The 26,643-nt window shown below is 36.6% G+C and overlaps 1 protein-coding gene across 1 annotated transcript in view; it reads left to right on the top strand.

The window, feature by feature from the left end:
- Window positions 1-26,643, top strand: part of MMP16 (matrix metallopeptidase 16) — a 271,508-nt gene that overhangs the window by 92,310 nt on the left and 152,555 nt on the right. The gene's annotated exons all lie outside the window — the stretch shown is intronic.

Here is a 26,643-nt window from a genome sequence, read left to right as displayed (position 1 = left end):
TCTTTGATTAGTGTTTGAATATTTTTATGTTCATTAGTCATTTGTATTTCTTTTTAGGAATCTTCTGTACATAGTCATTACCAATTTCTAAATTGTGGTTATGAGTTTTCCATTTGCTGTTAAAGATATTAACCTTTGTCCATTGTAATAATTTTTAAAAAATAATTCAGTTATTTTTTAAGCTACTACATAATGCAAGAAATTTGCTCTTCAAAGTAAAATTAAACAGAGTGATTGCTGTATTTCAGATTTGAAGGGACTGCTTTTGAAAAAAATTATAGACCATGAAGCAGAAATTAAATTTTAATCTATAGATATTGTACAATTTTGTGTTATACAATCATCTTTATATATTAGAAAGAGCAAACATAGAGCCTGTAAAATGTATACTGGAGTGGGGCAAGACTGAAAAAGGAGCTGGTCATTTAGGAAGAGGTTTCCTAATGTGGGTGAGATTACAATTGCCCGACCTTAGCCAAGGGGAAAGTGAGTAAAATAAAGACTCACTCCCCAACTGAGACTGATTGCTCTTTCTTCAATATAGTGACAGGGTTATTTTGACTTAATAATATTTCTTTTATTTTTAAATTTGTACACTTAATTTTAGGTTTGGGACTTTTAATTTTTGATGTAAAAATCTATAATTATTTTTTGGTAATTTTTCATCTTTTTAAGCATGGAAATTCCCTCCCTATTGATACTTAATAAGTATTCTCCATTATTCTTTAAAAATATTATTTGTTGTTTTATATTTGATTCTTTAAATTTCCTGATACTGAGTTTGCTATATGTATAGCAAGAAAATATAAATAATCTTCTTTCCTCCCAAAGAGTTAACCAACTGTCTGAAAATAGAGCTACTTAACAGATTTTATAAGACTGATTGTTATCTGTCTGACTTTCTTATTATTTATTTTCATTTTCTTATTCAGCTATTTTATAGGAGGTTTTCCTATTAAAAAAAAATCATTGGCTGATTTCTTCATTCCCTCTAGATTACTTTTGTGAAAAAAAAAGTCTTCAATAGTTTCATTTAAACTATTTCTGAGAAAATAAGAAACAATAATTAATAGTAACCCCTTTGAATATCTCTTGCTTTAATAGGTTTTTGGGAAAATAATTTCTCTGGAATATTTTATGCAAGGGACTGTGTTAGAGGCAAAGTTAGCCAGAATTGAAGCCCCCACAAAATGAAATAAGTGGAAGACACCCAGGCCAAGTCTCTCTGATATGCCTTACCATGAAAGGAGGACACAAGAGTTGGTGTTTTTGGCAACGAGAAAAAATAGGGAACCTATAGGAAACCTAAAATTTAGGGGAAAAAGAAATTCCATCTAGAAAAGATTAGGAGTGAGAAGCACAATCTCTGTGAGAACAACTAGAAAACTTTACTAGACTTAAAACTTAATTTTAATGAAGGAAAACACAGCATGATTCTTGATGGCACAACTAATTATTAAATGCCGTAGTGCTTGAGAATGAGTCCTCTGGAATTACAAGGTATGGTGAAATCCTGCATCTACCGCTTATTTGATGTAGTCTGTAAAATAGTAGGTACTCACTAAGTGATAACTGTTATAGGATGTTAAGTCTACCACAATAAATGTCGATACTATGTACATCTATAATCAGAATCCAAAAGGAGAAATGAAATAGAGAACACAGATTTGAGAAGGTAATGCTCAATTTCACCTGAAAAAGTAAACAATAGGAGAGAAACTTTTGGAAAAAGAACTTATGAGATCCATTCACTCCTGAGTATTTTTGTATTACATATATATATAAAGTTAAGTTTCTATTCATAAATTGCTGTGAACAAAGTTGAAAGCCAAATATCTAACTAGAAATATATCTTTAACTTACATGAAAAAGTTTTCAAAGCATTATTATATTAAAAATTCTATAAGAAAAATGTGCACATACCAATAGGAAAATGGACAAAGTATGATTCTACTATTCATACATGAATGCACACAGTTGAATCTTCCTAATAATCTAAAGAATTTAAATGGAAGGAATAAGATAATTGTTTCCTATGAAATTGAAAGAAACAATTATAATCCAGAGCATTTTCAAGAGTGTGGAGAAAAAAGGGCTAACTAAAACATGGGTTATAGGAGAAGTAAAAAATAGTACATTTCTGTAGAGCAATTTGGTAGTATCAAAGCTTTGAAATATTTATACACATTGATTGTGTTTTAGCACTTCTGGGAATTTTCACATGACAAATATCAGAATTACACATAAAACTTTTGTTAAAATGTTGTTTGTAATAATAACTTATTTGAAACAACTTACATGTGCAGAAGTAGGGAACGTTTTAATTAATGGCTAACCTATACATAGTAATCCTATACAACTACCACACATTGTGGCTTTTTTCCCCATGTTTTTCTTATCTTTTTTAAAAGATACATAAATCACATAAAATGTTACATTAAAAAATAAAAGAGGTTCCCATAATACCACACTCCCCACTCCCTCCACTCCTCCCACATCAACAATTTCTTTCATTAGCATGGTACCTTCATTGCATTTGATGAATACGTTTTGGAGCACTGCTACATAGCATGGATTATAGTTTACATTGTAGTTTACACTCTTTCCCAGTCCATTCAATGGGTTATGGCAAGATATATAATGTCCTGCATCTGTCCCTGCAGTATCATTCAGGACAAAGCCAAGTCCCAAAAATGCCCCCTTATCACATCTCTTTTTCCTTCTCCCTGCCTTCAGCAACTCCAGTGGCCACTGTCTCCACATCAATGATATAATTTCTTCTATTGCTAGAGTCACAATAATTCTATAGTAGAATACCAGTAAGTCCACTCTAATCTATGTTTTCTTCCTCCATTCTGAGGACTGTGGGATAGTGATGCCCACTCCACCTCTAAATTGAGAGGAGGCTTAGATTCCATATGGCTGATGGATGGGATTCTCCTGCTTGCAATTATGGACTCTCGGTTCCTTGGTGTGGAGCTGTTCTGGGTAAGTCCAATGAACTGGAGAGTAGGTGTTGCAACTCTGCTGAGGCTCAGGGCCCAGCTGGCACATGGACAGTCCAGAGATTCAAGTCTCCTGAGCATAGATAAACCCCAGCACCAACCACAGGTTCAGTAAAAGTGACAGAAGAGGTATGTGTAAAGAAGTCACATCTGAGTCAACTCCATCACACTCAGAAGCACAATTTCCAAAGTAGGGCCCACTGGCAAGGCACTGAACTCCAGAGCCATCTGCCATGACCATAGGACCTGGGTGTCTCCATAGCCCTCAAGAACTTCATACGTGGGGTTGTATCTACTTTGAATCTCTCTGAGATCCTGCTGAGATATGCATAAGCGTGACCCCTTTGGTGACCTCCCGACTGATTTTGAAATCTCTTAGCCATATAAACTCATTTGTCTTTACCATTTCCCCCTTTTATTCAAGATCTTTTTCCAGTTGCATCACCAGCCAGTGCTTGGTAGTAAGACCTTGGTGCCAGGGAAGCTCATCCCCAGGAGTCTTGTCCCATGTTGGCAGGAAGGTAATATATTTATATGCTGAGTTTGGTTTAGAGAGTGTCCACATTTGAGCACAATGGAGACTCTCAGGAGGTAACTCTTAGGCACCCTGCAGCTGTTGGCCAAGTTGAAATTTCAAGCACACAGGCTCATGAGCATAGTTATCAGTATCAAGGGCCCATTGTTGGACCACCCTTCTTCACTAGTCTTTGCCTTTGCACTTGTGGGATTGTTGCTGTTCCATTGAGAAATGCGACAGAGCTCCCCAGGATGGGAAGTCAGCACTCCCTCAGTTGTTGTGTGAAACTATCCACTCAGTCAATACCCAACGAATATTAAATATATCTATATACCCTATATGCATGCCCTGGAGAACTCCCTCCCACCATGCAGACACCATCAATGACACCCCACACCGATGCTCCTCACCTGCCATAGTTGAAGCCCTCTGTGATCCAAAACTTCTTCAAAAATGAAGCCTAATATATTGCCAAATTGAGTTAATAGGAAAATGAAATAGTAATGATAGGTTTAAAGATTAAAAATAAAATAATAATTTAGAAAAACTAAAAAAATAAATTGGGGTATTAAAAAATTGAAAACTATCATAAAAATTTTTTTTTGGCATTTTGCATTTCATCACTGTAATAGGTATTGTCCTATATGTAAAGTGGCAAGGCAATCTCTTCCATTTCTTCCTCAGTGTCTTACATCTTTTTTTATTGTCTTCAAAAAAGTTTAGGTCAGAGTAAAGTCACATATAGAATGTAGGGACTCCCATATACCCAACATCCTCACCCTTTTCCCCCTTCCTCAGCAATGATCTTTTTTTTTTTTTTTTTTATTGACTTTGTAATAATATTACATTAAAAATATATATGTGAGGTCCCATTCAACCCCACCCCCCCCCTCCCCCCCCAACAACACTCGTTCCCATCATCATGACACATCCATTGGATTTGGTAAGTACATCTTTGGGCACCTCTGCACCTCATAGACAATGGTCCACATCATGGCCCATACTCTCCTCCATTCCATCCAGTGGGCCCTGTGAGGATCCACGATGTCCGGTGATCACCCCCGAGGCGCCATCCAGGGCAGCTCCACGTCCCAAATACGCCCCCACCTCTCATCTCTTCCTGCCCTTCCCCATACCCATCGTCCACCATGTCCAATGATCTTTTTATATGTGGATGTTAACATTTGCTACAACTGATGTACAAATATTGAAATATAGCTACTAAACATGGTTACATTATGATTTACATCATGGTTTACATTTTAGTCTGTATGCTTTATAAATTTTTGGTGAAATTTAACATGGTCTGTATCCATGATTGCACGATCATGCAGAACACTAGTCTGTCCTCCTCTATTGGGAGCTACCCATGCTCTCGAGAGACACATTCCCCTCTGTTTGAGAACATCAGGTGCCCCAGGATGGGGGTACAACACCTTCCCACTCATTGTATGGGGCTCTGCCTACTGATATAATACACGACAAGATGAGCACTCACTCACTTCCTAGAAGCCTGCCCCAAGTGCACCCTCTGCCAGATGCTTCCCATCAAACACCTTAAACGAGTAACCCTTATTATATTTTCTAAAAAGTTTTCTCAACATTATACCTAACAATCTCCATGTTCACCTGCTACCCTTCCCCCCTCCCCCCAATTCTGTGGACCATTTGACCCATCCTCGCAACCCTAGCCCCACTCAAACCTGCAAAGCCCAACCCAAGAGTATTCCTATTCCCCCATCTTATCCCCTCACTGCACAACTACTTACCTCCACTTTATCATAGATTGCACCCATGTGGGTGTTGCCTCATAGCATTCCTCTCCCCTCCATTTCCTGTAAGCCTATCTTCCAGTGTCTAGCCCTCTGAGACAGCTTGATTTGCTTAATTCATATCAGAGAGGTCATGTAGTACTTGTCCTTCAATGCCTGACTTGCTTCACTCAACATAAGGTCCTCAAGATTCATCCCTGGTATTCCATGTGTTAGTATTGTCACATTGTGTTTTAAAAGATTTCCGACAGGGGAAAATGTTCACGAAAAAACAGTAAGTTGGAAGTATGAAAACAATTATATATGTAGCATAAGCCTAACACATAAATAAGTGTGTGTGTAGTATGGGTATTATGTGAGTGGGTGTGTCTATGAATGTGGGTGAGTGTGGGATATGTGGGTAGGTTATTTGAGTGTGTGTCTGTGTGTTTGGAGTATTTTGGCATCTGTTTGTCTTTGTGGTATCTGTGTGTATGGATGTGTGTACATGTATGTGTATTCATGGGTGTGTACATATGACCGATGAATATTTCAGGATGAAAGACTCAAAGCAGCATCATTAAAATGACCATAGTAAGTATGGCTGGAAAGGTCAGATAAATTTTTTTTTTTTAATAGTAGTTACATTTTTATTTTATTAATTTTATTTACTTTTAATACATTTTTTTTATATAGGCTTTTGGCTTATTTTTATTTATTTATTTATCCCCCCTCTCCCCCCAATCATTGTTTGCCCTTGCTGTCTACTTTCAATGTTCATTCACTGTGTGCTCTCCTGTGTCTGCTTGTTTTCTTTTTAGGTGGTACCAGGAAATGATCCTAGGATCTTTCAGAGTGGAGAGAGGCACTCAATTGCTTGTGCCACTGCAGCTCCCTGGTCTGCTGTGTCTCTTATTATCTCTCTTCTGTGTCTCTTTATGTTGTGTAATCTTGCTGCACCATCTGTCTGTGTGGGCCAGAACTTCTGCTCAGGGTACACTCTGTGCAGGCCAGCACTCTGCATGGGCCAGCTCGCTGCTTGGGTCAGCTTGCCTTCACCAGTAGGCCCAGGAATCGAACCCTGGATGTCCCATATGGCAGGCAGGAGCCCAATCGCTTGAGCCACATCCACTTCCCTATATTTTTATTTATAAAGATTTATTTCTTCCTACCTCCCTCATTGTTTTCCACTCACTGTCTGTTCTTTCTGTGCTTGTCGTCTTCTTTTTATTTAGGAAGCACTGGAATCAAACCCAGGACCTCCCATGTGTGAGCCACCTCTGCTCTCCTGCTTTGTTTTGTCTCTCATTGTGTTTTTCCTCCTTGTGTCTCTTTGTTGCATCATCTTGTTGTGTCAGCTTGCTGTCCAGCTCTTCTTCTTTAGGAGGCAATGGAAATCTAACCTGGGACCTCCCATGTGGTAGGTGGGAGTTTAATGGCTTGAGCCACATCTGCTTCCCTCAGTTTTCTTAATTATATACCTTTTCCTCCAAGGAGCATGGATTTGTGTATTTCTTTATGCTGAGAAAAACAGATTGTTAAATTAGTTAAAAATATATTTTCAGTAATGATAAAGAAGTGTATGCCTAAGGGTAATAAATACCCCTCAAGTCTCAATAAACAGGACAATAAATTCTACTTAACTTGGATAAAAGATAAAATGGATAAATTTTAATAACAGACAATGGACAAGCAGCAAATTGTATGCATCGTAATGTGCTGTGGGTATATTTCATATGAAGTATGATGTTACATTTCTCTCAGAACTGTTTTATTTATTTTCAACAACATAAAATAACATGGGTATTTCACATTAAAGCTTGTTAAGTTGTAAATTATATGGTTTCAGAATTTATTTTTTATTTGAAAGGTTTTTTATGCCTCAGTATAAAATGGGAATATTTCAAATATTTAAACAGATAGTGCTTTTTCTTAAATGATTTGAAGTGTTGGTCGGGATTTATTTAATACTTCACTCAGGAAACATAGCAGTGAAAATCAGAGGTTAATATAAATCTGTAGGCCAAGGATTCTCAAATTGTGCTCAGAGATGTTAATGGATATTCTGGGAAAAAATACATAAAGATTGCATGGTCAAATAAGGTAGTGAAATGCTTATCTACTCTAATCGTCTTTTGTTGATTTTCAGTTCACATTAGCTTGCTCAGAAAGAAATCTGTTCAACTTTGTTTAGCTCTGCATTTACCTACTGTATTTGACTATGGAACACTATTTTCCCCCACAGATTGCCCGTAAACCTGCTGTATTAGTCACCCAAAGGGGTAGTGATGCAAAATACCAGAAATGTGTTGACTTTTATAAAAGGTATTGGGGTAGAAGCTCACAGTTACCAGGCCATAAAGCATAAGTTACTTCCCTCACCAAAGTCCATTGCCATGTGTTGGAGCAAGATGGCTGCCGACATCTGCCAGGGTTCAAGCTTCCTGGGTTCCTCTTCTCCTGGGGCTTGCCTCTCTCCAGGCTCAGCTGCCCTGCTATCTCCACAAGGCCAACTGTAGACTCTCAGGTGAATGGCTTGTCTCTCCTCCCAGGGTCTCTGTCTTGTCTAATCGAGCCTTCTCTGTTCTTCTGTGTGCTTTCTTCCCAGGCTCTGGCATCAAAACTCTTGTCCTTTGCTATGTCTTTTCTCTGTGAGTCTCCACCCACCAAGAGGGGTGGGAGTACAATGTCCTACTGACATGACCCAATCAAAGCCTTAATTATTATTTAAAAAGTGAAACCTCTGAATTCAATATAATCTAATATGCCTGGAGGGACAGACCAGTTTATAAACAATCCAATATATATTTTTGGAATTCATAAACAATACCAAACTGTTATGCCTGCCATGAAAGTAGAGTTCCAAAATGAGAATTGATGTGCTAAACTCTTCAGTTCAAGCTCAGTAACAGATTTATTTTCTGGTCAAAGTAGTTGTTTGCCGTAGTTTTATGTGTCCAATTCATTCTGATTATCCTAAAACTAAGAATAAAATTAAGGTAGTAAATAGTAGTTTGTCATGAAGTGGACAAAATTTACTTCTAAGTACGTGATATGTAAATGGAGTAGTTGATCTTTTAAATAAACCATCTACATCAATTTAAAATTGGACAACATATATATTGATGTAGAAAAATTAACCCAAACCATCTATTTATAGTATATGCAGCTAGTTTTATACCTGTATTAGTCAGCTGAAAGGGTGCTGATATAAAATACCAGGAATCAGTGGTTTTATATTTGTTTGAGATAGAAGCTTACAGTCCAGTTCAATGTATGTAAGAGGTACTTTATCACCCAGAGTCTGTTGCCATGTGTTGACACAAGATGGTGGGTGATGTCTGGGAGGGTTCAGTCTTCCTCCTTCCAAGGCTCCATGGTTCCAGCTTCTTCCAGTTTCAGCCGCAGCCTGGAACAAGTCTTTTCTCTCTCCTGGGGATCGTTTCTCTCTGGGCTCAGCTGCTCTGCTCTCTCCACAAGGCCAGCTAAATTGTCAGGCTAATATTCATGTCTCTTCCTGGGTCCTCTGCTGTCTCTAATGGAGCCCTCTTTCTTTCCTCATATATCTGCTTCTTGGTGTGCTTACTTCCCGGGCTCCAGGATCAAAACTCCACAACTGTCTCCTGTGCCACGCCAAGGGGGCAGGGACTCAATGTCCTACTGGTGTGGCCCAATCAAGCCTTAATCACAGTTTCATCAAATTAAAAGTGAAACCTTTGAATCCAATACAATCTAATGTACCCAAAGGAACAGACTAATTTACAAACATAATCCAATATCTATTTTTGGAATTCCTAAATAATACCAAACTGCTATAGTCACCATATTTAGAGTTCTTCTTATATGATGATGTATGATATCCTAATAATGTGATTCATATTAAATGGTGTCCAGAATCTTAAATTTTTGAAGAGCAACTAAAGATAAAAATGGGCCTCAGTTATTTATTTTATTGCCTAATCTTGATGCACAGAATAGAATAGATTCTTTTCTTTATTAGTAAAAGCTACTGTAGATAGATATGACCAATATTTGTCTTGTTTTGAAACTGTCCTAGACATTCTGATTTTTAATAGAAATAGAATACCTGCTTGTATTTTCAAATATTTTACCCCAGTAATAAACATATTATTTTGACACAAATATATTTATCAAATAATTTATCATGATTTTTTTTTTAAATGAAAGAACAAGATTTTCTTCTGAAATAAAAATATTAACAAGTAGATAAAAAGACTGATGTTTTATAATACATCAAGCTAAAACCTTTCAAAGACATTTTGGAAGAGAATGCATGAAATCATTATATGTTGATTGATCTTTATCTTCATCTAGGTCTTAGTGAAACAGGGTAGAAGTTCCAAAAATAAGTCGTTTTTTAAAAATCTCTCGATTTTGTTAATAGAATGTTAGACCTTTTTAACTGAACACCTGGGTTGTTTTTTTTAAAAATACAGTTATTTTGCATAGGTCTATGTTGTTTGTTTGTTTGAAGTTCTCAAATCATCCTATTTTCTACATGTTTATTTTAGTTCAGCATCATGTATATATTTTCCAAGAGACATTATTGTTCTTTATTCTCTTAGTATTCCTTTTTCCTTCCTTCCTCCCTCCTTGAGGATATTAATTTATACAGGGTTTTTTTTTTTGACACTGTTCTGGTTTCTCTGTGATTCTCATTTAACGTTATGTTGTTTGCTTGTTTGGATTCTCAGGTTGGAGGTTTTCTTCAATTATCTGGTAATCCTTAGCTATCTATGTATATATATAAGACCAAGGCACTAAAAAGCTTATTTGTGTATCATAGGCCAGCCTTGTCAGTGGGAAGGCTTCACTGGAGAGCATCATGTGGCAACCTCCCAGATTTCGCCAAACATGGAACGTCGTTTTGGGGGGTGTTTAGAAATGTCTTTCAGTCCTTGCCCGAGATCAATAAACCTGGCTGCCAGGTGAGGAAAAGGGCATGGAGTCTCACCAATTGCTTTGTAGATTGTCTCTCAACGACCCCATAGTCCCTTCCAGTGCCTAATCTCGGTGCCTTGCCCACAAGTTCTGCCGTGGTGGCTGGTATCCCTGAGTTCCTGGGGTTTTTGGTTAACTTTTTCCTGAAACTTATCCTTATTTCGTGGTAGGATAGCCATCTGGCTGCACGGCATCCAGGCTGGGTTCTTGAGAGTATTACTGATAGTCACACAACTTTTAGACAGTTCTTTGGAAGATTATTTTCTAATTTAGTAGAATTTAGGAGGGAACAAGATAAATGCACATATTCAATCTGCCATATTTATCCAGAAATTTTAAATGCCCCATTTATGTGTGTGTATAAATATACTATTAGAGTTATTGAATATAATTTTTATATGGCAGAGTACTAAAGACCAATTTTCCCGTAGCATCCATGTCACACTGTCTTCATGGAAAGCAATTTTCTTTGTTTGCTGACATCACTTTTCTTTTTTCTTCACAGTGCAGGTAACTATGCCTGTAAGAGATAAGGATCTTGCAACTACCTTAAATGTTCCTAGTCAAGGATTATCAATGATTACTTTGATATATACTATGGTATACACTACCACTTATGAAGTAGTAATGCTGGAAAAAATTACATTCACAAAATTTGAATGTAGTCAATTCTCTATATCTAACTAGACATTAAGCTTCTAGCCTACACTTTGGAATGCAGAGTTCTACATCTGAAGCTGTAGTATATGCACTGAAATAATACTGACCAGAATGAGATTCAAATATTCATAAATAACCCTGGAATAGTTTGACACTATTTTATTCCAATGTAATTCTTGTTGTATAAACTATTCTGTTAAATGGTCGTGTGTCCCATAGTCCAATGTGTTTCTAACTATGATCTGTAGAGTACAACAGGGCTGTACCAATCCCATAAGTGAGTGTGATTCAGATCCCAAAAGCCTACGTTTTTTCATTCTTAAGGGAAAATAAAGCATCTTGCCATGGACTTTCCTGTCATGTTTCATGTCATTTCTGTACTCATCTTTTCCAGTGGTTCACATCTCATGCAGAGGAAAATCCAAAGTTCTTAAAATAGTCCTGCACAGTCCTAACACTTCCTGGTTCAACCAAACTTTTGTGACTTCTTCTATTGATTTCCCCATTCTTACTCCATCCAGCCCTACAGGCATACTCTTGGGTCGTGGCCTCTACCATTGGTGTCCTTTCTGCCTGGGAGGCTTTTCACTCTATTAACTGTTTGCCTCACTCCTGCTTTCTCTAGTTTTTACTCAAAGTATCATCTTCTTAAGCAGGTCATGCTTGGCTCTCTTGTTACTTCCCAGTCCTCCTTGCCTGTTTTATTCTGCCTGTGGCTGTTTTCTTTCTCTAACATTCTATATATTTACTATTTACCACAATATTTATTTGTTATTATCTTTCCTTCCTCACCAAAATGAATGCCAAGAGAGGACCCAGATTATTGTCTCTTTTGTGGCTTGCTTTGATTTCAGACTGCATTGCACATAGTTGGTGCTCCATAAATAATTAGTTATTTGACTTAAGGGATGCATACTAAAATATAACAAGAATTTCTGAAATGTAATAATCATAAACTATTATTCTTCATTTTGTGCAGTTTCCTTACATTGTTAATTCAATATCATATAATGATGTTTGATGTGCAGTGCCGTTTCTGAGCTTGTGGGCAATCTATCAGTTTTCTGGAAGGATTCTTGACCTCAGGGCATCAATATTGTCTAGATTTGGTAAATGTTTTCAAATGTGTCATTCACACTATAAACTTTAAGTTGTTGCTAATTTAAGTTATTGAGATTTGGTTACTTTTCTGTGAATCATATAGTGATGTATATTTGCACCAGCATTATTTTTTACATTTATTTCCTCAAAGCTAGGCATTAAGATATGAGTGTACTGTATTTTAAATATTAATTCATGGCACTTGCTAAAGGAGATGTATACATAATACATCCCTACCAATTTTTATTTTAGAAGTTGTTTTGCTTATTGAAAACAGGCAGCAGAAGGAGTAAAAACTTTAAAGATCTTATGCCTGATATAGTGGACCACAGAGAAAGCAAACAAAATAAAACAAAATAGCTTTTGTAGCCCATCTTTCATCTTCTTGCAATCAACAGTGCTTTGTCACATATCCTCAAGAATCTAGAGATAGAGAGGTAAGTGGAGAGACCAGTACCCATAGGCATTGTGCATTTATTTTAACTTGGAAGATGTCTTCAAGCAACTAATTACTGGTTCAACCAAGTGATTTCTTTGAATTTTCTCATAAACAATTGGGTAATTATATTTCTATTATATCTACAAATTATATTTCTATTTTTTCTCCCTTATATCTTCATATTTATTTTTACATCTTCCTTTATAAGAAATAAATAAAAATGATCATAGTAGGTGTATTAGTCAGCCAAAGGCATGCTGATGCAAAATACCAGAAATTGATTGGTTTTTTTAAGGGTATTTATTTGAGGTAGGCGCTTACAGATACCAGGCCATAAAACATAAGTTACTTCTCTCATCAAAGTTTATTTCCATGTGTTGAAGAACATGGCTGCCAACATCTGCTAGGGTTCAGGCTTCCTGGGTTCCTCTGGGCTCAGCTCCTCTGTTTTCTCCACAAGGTCAGCTGTAGACTATGAGGCTCTCTAGGCTTTGCCTCTCTCCACAAGGTCAGCTGTAGACTCTGAGACAAAGGGCTTGTCTCTCTCCCTTGGGTTCCAACCTCAGCATCAAACTCTAACATCAAAACTCCAACATTAAAAACCCTCCAACTCTGTCCTTTGCCGTGCCTTTTATCTGTGAGTCCCCACCCACCAAGGGTGGGGGTTCAATGCCCTTCTGGCACAAGAAGTTTACCTAATTACTTAAATCAAGTAAACCTCTGAATCCAATATAATCTAATATGCCCAGAGGAAAAGATCAGTTTTCAAACATAATCCAATATTTCTTTTTGGAATTAATCAATAATATCAAATCGCTACAGTAAGGATCCATATTTTTTCTGATTTTAAAGAGAATGCCTCTAGATCAGGACTTCTGCCTCTAGCAAAGGACTTCCAGAACTATCTGTGTTATGGAAGTGTTCAGTGATTGGTGATGATGGGATTAGAAATGGGTTACATAGAGAGGGTGGTATCTGAAGTGAGTCTTGGACAAGACTCCTTTAACTGTAAAGTTTGCTCTAATTCTTCACAAGCATTTTGCAAAATTTTCATTGCATTTTCCAAAGTATTGCTCCATTATATACTATAAAATTTTTAAACTTGTCCTTCCATACTGTTAGTTGAATCTTAAACTTGTGCAAAAACACAAGTACAACAGAAGGCTTTTAATTTTCATGAACTTTTGAAAATAAGTTGACAATAACATGATACTCCATTATCTCAAATACTGTATTTCTTATAAGCATGAACATTTTCCTATGTAGCTAAATATATCTGTCAATGTCAGGAAATTAACATTGATACATTATTATCATTTACTCATTAGACCCCATACAAAGTTGACCCTAATATTTTTAATAGCAAAAGAATCCAGTAAAAAAACACAAGTTGCATGCTGACATCTTGTTATCCCAGTCTCCTTCAGTCTGGGACAGTTTCCTCATCACTTTTTATTGACTTTCATGACCTTGATACTTTGGATGATTAAAGTCAGTCAGTTTGAAAAATGCCCATCCATTTTGGTTTGTCTGATACTTTCTTGCAATCAGATTTGGTTATGCATCGCTGGCAGGAATATCTCAAAGCAATGCTGTGTTCTCATGGTATCCATCAAATGGTGCATAACTTCAATTTGTCTCATTATTTAATGATGTTAACTTTGGTCTCTTGATGAAGGTGGTGTCTGTCGAGGGTTTCTCAGCTGTAAATTTATACTTTCCCCCTTTACAATCAATAAGAATTTTATAGGATATAAATACCCAGTTTCTGATGAAATTTCAAATTGTTTACATATGTATTAATAAGTAGATGGAGTCGTTTGCTGTTTTGTTCAATAGATTATAATCTATCATTACTTATTATCTATGGGTTCCTTTTAAGTTTAGGGATTAGAGTGATAGTTGCTTCATTGAATGAGTCCCAATTAATTCTGTTAACTCTCTGTGCTCTCTTCTTCAAGTGTTTGGAAGGTACCCTAAAGATTACTACACTAGAAGTAAATAGGGAGGTGAATTGGGAGTAGAGTCAGGGGAACACATTAGGAAGTCATTACCATCTTTAAGATAAAAATGGATGAGGACCTAATATAAGGCTGGGACTGGAAGGAAGTGTGTGATGTATTAACTGTGGAGAATCAATCAGACTTATTGACTGGTTAACAGGCTGAGAGAGAGGGCCAAAAAATAAAAATAAATAAAAAGAATGAATTTAAAATAGCTCCCTGATTTGGAATTTGGAATGGCACCATTTAGTTATATAAATAACATTTTTTATGTACTAGTAACCAGATGAGCAATGATGACAGGTTCAGTTTTCAACATGGTGAACTTAAGGTGCCTGTTAGATACATCCAGATGGAGATGTTTGGTAGAAAATATGATATGCAGTTCTAAAACTCTGGAGAACAAGCTGATCTTGTGTTACAGCTAGAGGGGTCATCTGCAGGTACTGGTTGAAGAGGTTGCTGCTGCTCATGATAGCAGCCTGCATACACTGAAAAACAACATTATGCCAGGTCCTTGGTAGAATCAGAGTGGCTCAATAACTTGCTTCCTTAATTAGAAGATTTCTCAAAATGTAGGGAGATTGAGATTGGAAAAGTAGATCATTTTCAAACATTTAGAATATTGTTTTGATGGGGATAGGAAGGAAGAAATATCAGCAAAGAGAAAGACAAGGAACAATCTGATTTCCTTTCCATTTTGACATATTGTTAATGTTCACTATTATACGTAATTAATGCTTTTTCTAGACTGCTGCTTTTTAAAGGAGTCGAGGCTAATTTATAGCCTCCAGGTCATAGGGTCAGAACACTCATGAGGAAAATAACTCTTAAGATAGGACCAGAAAAAAAAAGTTGTGCTCCTTGTAAAACTAATTCTGAGACTTTCATAATTGATACCATAATTGATCATTTTTCAGTCTTTGCTCTGAGTGATAGAACGTTCAGTCAGGTATGACCCTTGTATAGGATATGAGAGTACACATATTCTGCATTAATTTTGCTGCTTACATTATCATACTGTCTGCTCTTTCCCCCCTAAATTTCAGTGTAATTCATTTTCATCCTATGTAATATACTTCTTTGGACAACATTAAATATTGGATAAGGTGGAATATTTTTAAATGAATAAAAATATAGTCACACAATTCTCTTTCATAGAGCAGTTTTCCTCATTCTCAAGCAGCTTTGGATCAAGTGTTGGCCCATTTCAGATTTTAATTTGCAGTATTTATCAAGTCAAAATAACATGCTAAATTAAACACAAATGAGTAACACATAAGAGTTAGCATGGAGCATCTTAACATAGTGTTTACTGGATTAGTGATTAATGATATTGCTACAGAAATACAGAACTCATTATGTTTAATCAGTACAGTCTATTAAGAGTGTATTGTTTTAAGCAATCTTTAAAAATTATGTGGAATATCATAGTTAAACAGAAAAGGATTGCTTTTGTCTAGACATGGCCACTGAATTTTTTTTTTTGCGAGGTCCATTAAAATCATAATCCTAGATTTTTTAAAGTTAAATAATATGGATGTGGAGTTTTTTACTCCAGTCTTTTTTACCCAACAATTCCTCTTCCAAAAGGTAATGATTTTTAATAATTTCTTGTGTAAACATTCAGAAATTTACAGTGAATATACAAATAGCATATAGATATACATATAAGTGCTTTAACTTAAATTATACTATGTGTACCTTTTCCTACCTGTTCATTTAAGCCATCTGATTCTTTTTTATAACTATAACATTCTACTGTAATCACCTGTTCACTCATTCAAAGTTCACTGAACACCTCCTCCATGGAATAACTGTTCCATCTATGATTTACCAAGATTCATGTAGTCCCTGCCCTCATGGAGACAAGGAAGTGAGTGACAAGAAAGATAAGTAAAATAATTGTCAATATTAGGGAACATTTTGGAAGAAACAGACTGTGAAAATAGGAAGTAACAGGAGAGACCTCTTTATCTACAATGATCTGAAAAAGCCTCCTTTCTGAGAAGGTGCCACTTAGGAAGAGACCTGTAATATGGGAAGGAAGCAGCCAGAAACCAAGAAAAGGCCAAGGTGTCCTTTCTGCTCTGTTATGTAGTATTCCACGGAAATATTATACCACCACTTATTTATCCCTTCTCTACTTAGAAAGTTTCCAGGTTTTTGTTTGTTTGATTTTTTTTTGTTGTTATGGAAAGCTAGAGGGAGAGGTTAGGAAAGAAAAGACTTCATGGGAAAGTAGGACTTGCTTGTCCAGGGCACACTGGTATGTGCAGGGCAATGGTGGTATGGGCCCAGTATGAGCACATTCCAGGACTCGTAAGTAGACCAGTTGGAATAATGCTCAGGGAGTAGATGGGTCTTTAGAAGAGAGCTGGGTTTGTAGATACAGATATGTATGAACTTTAGGAATTTATTAAATGCAAGGGTAAGGAATTTTAAACCAGATCTGTAAGTAAATGATAGCAATCACAGTATTTTTGTGCAGGAAAGTTAAATAAAGGAAATGATATTGGAGGATAATTTATCTTTCAGTCCCACGTTATAAAGGTCAAAATAGAAAAAATATGGAGTCAGGGAAATTAGGGAATTAGGAACTGTAGTAATATTCAAGTACAAGCAATAGAGTACCTGATCAAAGGAGGTGACACTGAAGATGGAATGGGGACAGAGGAGACTTCTTTAAATTCAGAGGATTTAAAGTCTTGAAATGAGTTTTAAGTTGTGATTAAGGTCTTATTACCTTCCCTCTTAAAATCTACCCTGCGGAGTTTGGATGCCCTAACCATGTGCCCCTGTAATGCTCCCTGCAAACTTCTGTCAAAGCACCTGCCACCCTAATGGGTTGCTTGTTTCTCTGATGACTGGTCTGTCAACTCCTGGATAGCAAATGCCTGGCTCTTTATCTTTGTATCTATAGTGCCAAGCATGCTGTCTGAAGTAATACTTTGCACCAAATAATGGATCAGATTTAAGTAGGATAATATCAAAGATAATAATGCTAATGATAACAGTAATACCTAAGCAACCTTTATAACTTAGAAAATTGTCTTTCTCCATTAGATTGTATTTTGAATCCACCTACTTCTCTATTTTTCCAGTTATAAACACAGTTGCAGTGACTTCCTAACTGTTCCTCTTGTGCCTATATGCCCTCCGTTTAATTACCCGTACAGAAGCCAGAGTGATCCTTTTCTATACAAATCTTATCATATTACTTAAAGGCTTAAGAGACCTCTAGGCGTTCCATATTACACTTAGCATAAAATCCTGCAAGTTGCTCATTATCTGATCATGCAATTCTCTTTTATAAACTCACTTCTGATAACCAAAGTGGCCTTCTTTCAATTCCCTGAAAATTCATAGCACTTTTTTACTGTTCCGGTTATATATTGCAATGAAAGAATCCATCCCCAAAATTAGTGGGTAAAACAGCAACGACATTTCTTTTGCTCACAAATCTGTAATATCAGTGGGGCTCATCAAAAAAGCTGAGAGCTAGAATTAGCTTTAGGCATGTAATTTACATGTCAGAAAGTTGATGCTGGCGAATTGGCTGGAACTTTCAATGGGGCTGGGAGTGGGAACCCACATGTGGCCACTACATGTGACCTGGGCTTCCTCACAATAAGGTGTCTGGATCCCAAAGGTGAGTTTCTCAAAAGAGAGAGAGTTAGGCAGAATCTACATCACCTTTTCTAACCTAGCCTGTTGTAACGCATCACTTCTACCAACATTCCATTAATTTAAAGCAAGTATTAAGGAATGATGGAAATGTTTTGGTAATAGATGGTGGTGACAGTAATACAACAATGTGAACATAATTCACAGTGCTGTAATACACATCCAAATTTGATTAAAAGGGGAAATGTTAGATGGTATATACTGTAACAATAAATTTTTTTAAAAGTCCACAGAACTGTACACACAGTGAGCCCTTAGTTAACCATGGACTATGATAATAGTACATTAGAAAAATGTGCTATCAACAATTGTAACTAATGTTCCACACCAATGCAAGGTGTTAAGAATAGGGTGGTATGTGGGAATCCTTTATTTTATGCAGGATTGTTCTCTTAACCTATGGGTTCTCTAATGAAGAAGGAAAAATGGCACGTACTAAGACCAGCCCATATCTAAGGAGAAAGGAAATTAGACTTCTCCTTTTGATGAGAAGATTGTCAAAGAATTTGTGTACTTGCTCTAACACCACTACCCAAACCATGCCTCCAGACATTTGCATGTGACCATCCTTCTACTTAGAATGAGCTATCTTCTCTTGGCTAAATTTTACTCATATTTCAAGTTTTACTTTAACTGTCAGCTCATCACATGGGCTTTCCTATCCTCTCAAGCCAAATAGGTTTCCTACTTAGACTTTGACAACACTCTGTATATTCTCTCTGGAAGACTATTTACAATTTGTAATTACATATTTACTTGGAGACTATTTAATGTTTGCCTTTGCCATTCCTACTATAAGCTCGATGAGAGCAGAAACTAATTCTGTATTGTTCAAGACCTAGCCCAGGATCTGCATATAGTAGGTTTTCAGTAAGTATTTGTTGAATAAGTACTGAGTACTCCATAGAAGAGTTTAAGATCCTTCTTTAGAAAAACGTGGATGTTGCTTATTGCCTTTTAGAAACTCTATTAATATAATTTCCACTCATTAACTATAAACCATATATATTTCTTAAAATACAGGTAACATTGTTTTGAAAAAGAAAATTCTTAAATATCACAAAGCGTGTGATATTTATCATCTTATAATAGATAATAAACTCTTGCAATCTTCAAACTATGCCCTAGTCCCCTGATAAACAAGTTTCACATTTCCAGAAACTATATAGCCTCTGGGGGAAAAGATGCTTTCAGGATTTTAAAGCATAAGATTGTCCCAGAAGAGAGAGAGAGCTGATTTTGTGAGAACATTCAGTACTGAAAGTTGAAAAATATATTGTTGTTGTTGTTTTTAAGTATCCTTCCATTATTCTACTTCTTGGGTTATTTTAGGAGAATCTGCCCCCAGTAACTCTCCTCCCCTGCATCCAGGTTAACTTCAAGGCTTAGAACTTCCCAAATCTCAATATGCTAATATATTAGTAAAATCACATCTCTTTCCTACCATTTGATGGAGATACAGAAGAGGCAGGGACCCATTGCCAACTGGTATTACAGTATACAGATATACTGTTTTAAAAAAAATAGACGTTTCACTTTTAAAGAATTATAATAATGTTCTGCCTTTTGAGAGCTACTGCTTTCTTCCTTTTTTATTGACAGTTGGTAGCTTATGAGTCCCACTGGGCTGATCGGGGGCGTTTTTCCTGTGCATATCCTTTGTTTTTTTGTTTTAGTTTTACTTTGTACCCCCTCCCACCCCCAAGAAAATGGTCCACCTGCCCACTGATTCAGCTGTATAAAACAAGACAGCTGATTTCTGATCTAGAATGGCCTGTATGGGTCATCTTTAATCTTACATAATTAAGGCAGTTTGGTCAAGGTTCCTCTCTTCATGATTTCCTGGCAGGAATTAACAACAATACCCACTTTAGATTCACACTAGGACTTATATCCTATGATATCACAGCCTTGCTCTATAGACCTGAGCAAGTTAATTAACCCTTTTCAACTGGTTTCCTCATCTGTAAAATGAAGATAATAATGCCAACCTCCCAGGCTTGTGGTGATAATTAAATGAGGCAGTGAAGAGATTAGTATAATGCCTAGCTTATTAAAGGGTAGCTCTCAGTATACTGTTTCTACTGAATATCAGTACTTTCCTGAAAGCACTGTTAAAGTGGAAAAAAAAAAAGAAAATTCACATTGATTTTTATCTCTGGGTGTGGGGTGAAAGGTAAAATACAAAATGAAAATATAATAGCCACCAAATGCTTTCCCATCAGTGACCAAAATGTTGCCTCATCAATACCTTGCTCTATATTTCCTAGGACTTATTCTGAATTCCCTGGGAAGTTACTAACCTTTTCTATGTATGTGGTAAAACAAGATTTTATATTCACATTTGGAGCACTAGACTCCTGGTCTGGGGACTAGTTGTGTGGGGATGGGGATGGGGAAAGGAGTGAAGAGGGGAGAGTGAGTAGTTAGATAGTAAATCTAGGGGGCAGAAAATACAGCAAAGTATTACATGTATAACTTCAATTTTGGTATCACTTGGGCATTATGAATGGGTTCCCCACTTTAGCTAACTTTCTAAATTTGCTATATTATGTGTATTCATTTAATATCTACTCCTCTAGCTCAGACAATGTTCCAGAAACTCTTCTAGGCATTGTGCCTACAGTGTTGAACAATGATTTTTTTAAAATCCCATAATTAAACAAAGCCACTGCCTAGCAACTATGGTGAGCAGATAGTAGATGGGGTTGGTGGTGGTGATGTGACTCAGAGAAGGCTTCTTTGTAGAACTCTAATTTGAATTAAACTCTAAAGAATGAGGAGGAAAGTGTATTTCACATACAGAAAAAGCAAATGCAATGCCCTGAGGTAGGAAAGAATTTGGCTTGTTCCTGGAAGACATTGTGGCTGAAATATCATGAGAGAATGCTCTGAAGAGAGGACAGAGAATCCCCACTGAACGTATAGGGAAGCGGATTTGGCTGAACTGATAGAGCATCCACCTACCACATGGGAGGTCCAGGGTTCAAACCAAGGGCTTCTTGACCTGTGTTGTGAGCTGGCCCACGAGCAGTGCTGATGCACACAAGGAGTGCCCTGCCACCTAGCAGTGTCCCCCACATAGGGGAGCCCCATGTGCAAAGGAGTGTGCCCCATAAGGAGAGCCACCCCACACGAAAAAAGTGCAGCCTGCCCAGGAGTAGTGCCACACATACGGAGAGCCGACGCAGCAAGGTAATGCAACAACAAAAAAAGAGATGCAGTTTCCCAGTGTCACTGACAAGAATATAAGTGGACACAGGAAAACACTCAGTGAATGGACACAGAGAGCAGACAACTGGGGGGTGGGGGGGAGGGCAAGGGGAGAGAAATAAATAAAAAATAAGTCTTAAAAAAAACCAAAAACATTGAATATACAGGGATTCATGGGCCACAATAAAGAGTTTAGATTTTATATAAAGAACAATTGAAACTGCTGAATGGAAACAAAGAATATAGTCCAATCTTCATGTTTAAAAGGACCACTCACCCTGCTGTGGTGAGGAGAAAGAGTGGTCGTAACACGGAATACAGAAGCTGGTTGGAGAAATTTGCAGTTTCTAGTGGGAAATGCTATTACTCTGGACAAGGGTGTGGCAGCAGAAATAAAGAACTGAGCTTCAATTAAGATAAAATTGGAACTAAGATGTGATAGACTGGATATCGTTGATGAGGAAAAAGAATACATTAAGGTTGATGCCTAATATTTTTGGTTTAAACAGTAGTGTGGTAGCTGAGTCTGGTCATTCAGCCAAAGTCAGTATTAGAGAGTTAAAAAATTGACGTGCCAACTGGTGTTACATCAAGACTGCAATAAAAAAATGTTGTGGAAGAATTAATCAAGTGAGAAGAAAGGATCAAGAGGCAAAGAGGGTTTCAGTGTTTTTTAAACTATAAAATGGAAATGGCCATAAAGGAAATATCTAGCACAGAATGAAGAATATTAATTGCACAGGGAGATTGGGCTGTGCAATACTATTTTGTATTAGCAATTAGAGAAGCCCTGGTAAGTAGGAGTTAGTGTTATACCCAGAACATATGCAACCACAGCACTGTGTCCTTTCTTGGTGTAAAATAGGGTGTTTTGTTTGTTTAAAAGCTAAAACCTCCGAGTTATTATAGCTATGTTTACAGACGGTCTTCCTTCTTCATTTGAAATGCGAATAAGGTCTCTTAGGATTTCCTAGGATACACACCGGCAGCCTAGGATAATGGAGCCAAGCTTTGGTGTCAGTCAGATCCTTATTTGAATACTGATTTCTCCTTTCACTAATGGTGAGTCCTTCGGCAAGTAACTTAACCTTTCTGGTTTGTATTCTGTCATATATAAAACAGATGATAATGCTTCACTTCCAGTTCTGTTAAAAGGATGAAAGATGATGAATATAAATTGACTGGTATGTAATGTGCAGTGGAGGAACGGTAGCTGCTGCTGTTATTAGCAAGACCCGTTATTGGTGGGACTGTTATTTAGTTTGACTAAGAAGAGGTTCTGTGGCACAAAGTAAAAAGAATATAGTTTAAGACCAAATCGTGAATTTCTTGGAATCCATTCTAAGGAATTGTTTCTGTGGAACTTTGGTTAACTTCAGTAGTGCATAATGTAGAAGGTAGAGCTAGGAATTGACACGATCAGAACATAATATGTAGAAATCAATAAAGCATTTTCCCATCCCTTAGGGAAAGTAAGTATGGCACATTGAAGAAAATTTAAGCCTAGTAGTTTCATTTTAAAACTAGGGAACTTCCTATCACATCTGTGATTTCCACACTTATTTGATCACATATTGCCATCAATATTTTAATGTGTACCCATAAAATATACTTTATCTTAAAATTATATTCATAAATAGCAATATACTAAACATTATGTGCTATCAAACAAACTCAAAGAAATGTTAAGATGTGCTAAAGAGGACATAAAAATTTGGAATAATCTTTTTTTACTAACTATATTTACATTATTTTGCCCTGATTAGAAATATCATTAATCATTATCTTTTTTTTTTTTTGGAAGATTTGCGACTGCGTTTGCTTCATTATTCTTGAAAATTGTTACTTTAACTCTTTGTAATAAAGCAGTTTCATATCAGTTTGTTTCCAATCTTAATTTAAAATTTGCCATGGCCAAGAGGATACCTAACAAGGAGATGTAAATGCAATTGGAAAAGGTGCGTCATTGACTAATTACAAATCATGAGCCTCATTTATAATCCTATCCGTCATTTAAGCAAAGGTCTTTGCTTAAATTCAGCTGGTAAATTTCCATCTTCCTTGATGTCTGTCAGTTGTTCCTGAGCACTAATCAGTAGGTGTTGCATTTTCATATTTTTAACAAATGGGCTTAAAACCCATTGAAACTATTATTTTGGAAGATTATTTTCCAATTGGAAAATTCTGTTGTTGGGATTTTAAAGTGGGGAAATATGAGAGGGTTTGAATAGGTGATATACTTATATATTTTAAGCACAAAGTCAAATAATGACAGAAATATTTCCAAACACTCATCTTTAAAATGCTCTTTACATGGCATATGTTTCTTTCTAAAAGCAATCCCTTTTTTCTGATTAAAACATCACTTTTATCGTAAATGGGCAGCTTAAATTTTTTAATACCATCAAAATAGCTATTGAGTAGCTATATACAGTTTGCAGCTACTTCTCTTCACAGAAAAGGTCAACACTTTTGTCTTTTTGTAAAAAAAAATACGTAACTCATATTTAATTTTGACAGTTCTTTTATGTACTTTGTCATGATGTAAACAACAGGCATCTACATGGAACAAAATATTTTCTTGGACACCCCCATCATATTGTAAAGTATGAGAAAATTTCTGCGTTTTGAAATAACATAATCCATAAATTCACTTCATCTAGTACAGAAAAGCAGCTGTATGTTGTAATGTGCTGGAAGCAATCTAACTATTGACGGTGTGATGCTGTCCACCCCTCCACACTGTGGAACTCCACCCTCTCCATCACTATGGAACTCGATGGCAGACCTTAGATGAAAATGACTATATAAAGTGTCATCTGAATGATGACCACCAGGCCCAATCTTTACATTTAATCTTTAAAGAAAATTAATATTTCTTTCTTTCTGACCAGGTTTATGTGTGTGTGCATTACATAAAATGGTATTTTGTACCTTCATCTCGGTGAGAGCATTCTGCTTCCCCACTTTGAAGATCTTAATTGAAATTAATTTATTCATTCTTTTTTATGTGTTTATGAGACTGAATCTGCTCCTAGAAAATAAAGGCAAGTTGAGTTGATCATCCACATTACCAAGACTCAGGTACATGACTTTTAAAAAATTCACAAGGCACATTCTTCAACACTTTCTCTTCATTTACCTAGGGTATTTTACGCTGCTTTTTTATTTGAGAGTTGACTGAGATATTAGAATTGTGTAAATGATTAGAATAAGTTACTTTTTTTGGCTTTTTTTATTCAGAAAATTTGTGAGAAATACAAAACAATCATGCATAACAGGCAGAATTCCCATATATCACCCCTCCACCAAATGTTGTAGAACATTTGTTACACATTATGAAAGAACATTATCAAAATATTACTGCTGTCTTTTGTCCATAGGTTGTTTGGTGTGTTCTTTCCATACACCTTTCTGTTATTAACACCATGTGTTATTATTGTATATTTGTTTTAATGAGTGACGCTCTCATATTTGTACTGTTAACTACAGTCCATCGTCCACCATGTAGTTCACTGTATTATATAGTCCAGTGCCTTTAATATTCCATCCAAAGTGTACACTCAGTGGCTCTCAGCTTTATCATTGAGTTGTACTGTCATTGCCTTACTATATTTTAGAACGTTTTTCTGAGGCCAATAGAAAAAATCCCATTCTATACTATTATTGACACTTAGCATTGATAAAAGTTTCTTTGACATTGATGCAAGAATATTGCAATTTTGCTGTTAACAATAGTCCGCAAGTTACATTAATTGTATTTTTCCCATGCATCACCACATTCTTACCACCTTGTAATAGTGTGACCACATTTGTTCTAGTTCATAGAACATTCTTGTATTCATACTATTAACCACAATCCTCATCCCCCATTGAGTTCTTACTTTTTTTAAAACTTGTTTTGTTATAGTTTAATATGTGTATGTGTGTGTTTGTATTAAATTTTTAGGGCTGCTGTAACAAGTTACCACAAAGGGGGGGCCTTAAAACAGCAGAAGTATATTCTCTCCAGTTCTGAAGACTAGAACTCTAAAATCAAGGTATTGGCAGGTTGGTTCCTTCTGGAGACTCTGAGAGAGATCCTGCTCCATGCATCTCTCCTAGCTTCTGGTAACTGCCACCAAAGCTTGGCATTCCTTGGCTTTTATTTTATTTATTTATTTATTCATTTCTCTCCCCTACCCCCTCCCAGTTGTCTGCTCTCTGTGTCCATTTGCTGCATGTTCTTCTTTGTCCGCTTCTGTTGTTGTCAGCAGCACGGGAATCTGTGTCTCTTTTTGTTGCGTCATCTTGCTGCGTCAGCTCTGTGTGTGTGTAGTGCCATTCTTGGGCAGGCTGCACTTTTTCTGTGCTGGGTGGCTCTCCTTACGGGATGCACTCCCTGTGCGTGGAGTCCCCCTATGCGGGGGACACCCCTGTGTGGCACGGCACTTGCTGCATGTGAGCCAGCTCATCACATGGGTCAGGAGGCCCTGTGTTTGAACCTTGGACCTCCCATGTGGTGGGCAGATGCCCTTACCATTGGGCCAAAACCACTTCCCTCCCAGGCTTTTAGATTCATCACTCCAATCTCTGCCTCTGTCTTCACAGCACCTATTCTTCTGTGTGTTTTTCCTTCTCATTGTTTCTTATAAAGATAGAAAGTGTCATTGGATTTAAGGCCAACCCTAATCCAGGATGATCTCATCTCAAATTCTTAATTATAGCTACAAAACCCCCTTTTCCAAATAAGATCGCATACGTGGGTTCCAAGTGGACATATCTCTCAACGTACTATAGTGTGTCTGTGTATGACTGTGAGTATGTGTGAGAATGCATGTGTGCCTGCCTGCTACATATATCCGTTTTTAAAAATCTAAATCACACTTAGGAAAAACCAATAAAACAGATGAGGCCGTATATCATAATGCTCTGTAACTTTCCACCACAATGAGTTATACAGGAAGAAAACCCAATTATGGGCTGTAGTTTTTTGTTGGTTGTTTTTCTTATAGTCATTGGAGCTCATCACTTACTGTTTGAAAGTTTTGCCTCACAGTGCACACATTCTTGTGCAGATTTGTGCATAAGCTCTCCTCAGTCTTTATACCCTAAGTTTTTAGGTTTCTATCCTAAGTGAGAGAGTTTTATGTTAAAGTGAAAAATATTATCATCGTAATCATTATGACTTTCATTAATGACCTGAATATTTTCTATCTCCTTGTCCAAATGGCAGTTACCTCTTGATTGATAAAATATTTACTGGAGTAACTTTTGGTCCCTCCATTGTTTAATTTCCTTTTTATGAAGCCATTAAATAGTAAAA

Source organism: Dasypus novemcinctus, chromosome 14 (genome assembly GCF_030445035.2).
Source record: "Dasypus novemcinctus isolate mDasNov1 chromosome 14, mDasNov1.1.hap2, whole genome shotgun sequence".
Taxonomy (NCBI): Eukaryota; Metazoa; Chordata; class Mammalia; order Cingulata; family Dasypodidae; genus Dasypus; species Dasypus novemcinctus.
This window is presented reverse-complemented; position numbering and strand designations above follow the sequence as displayed.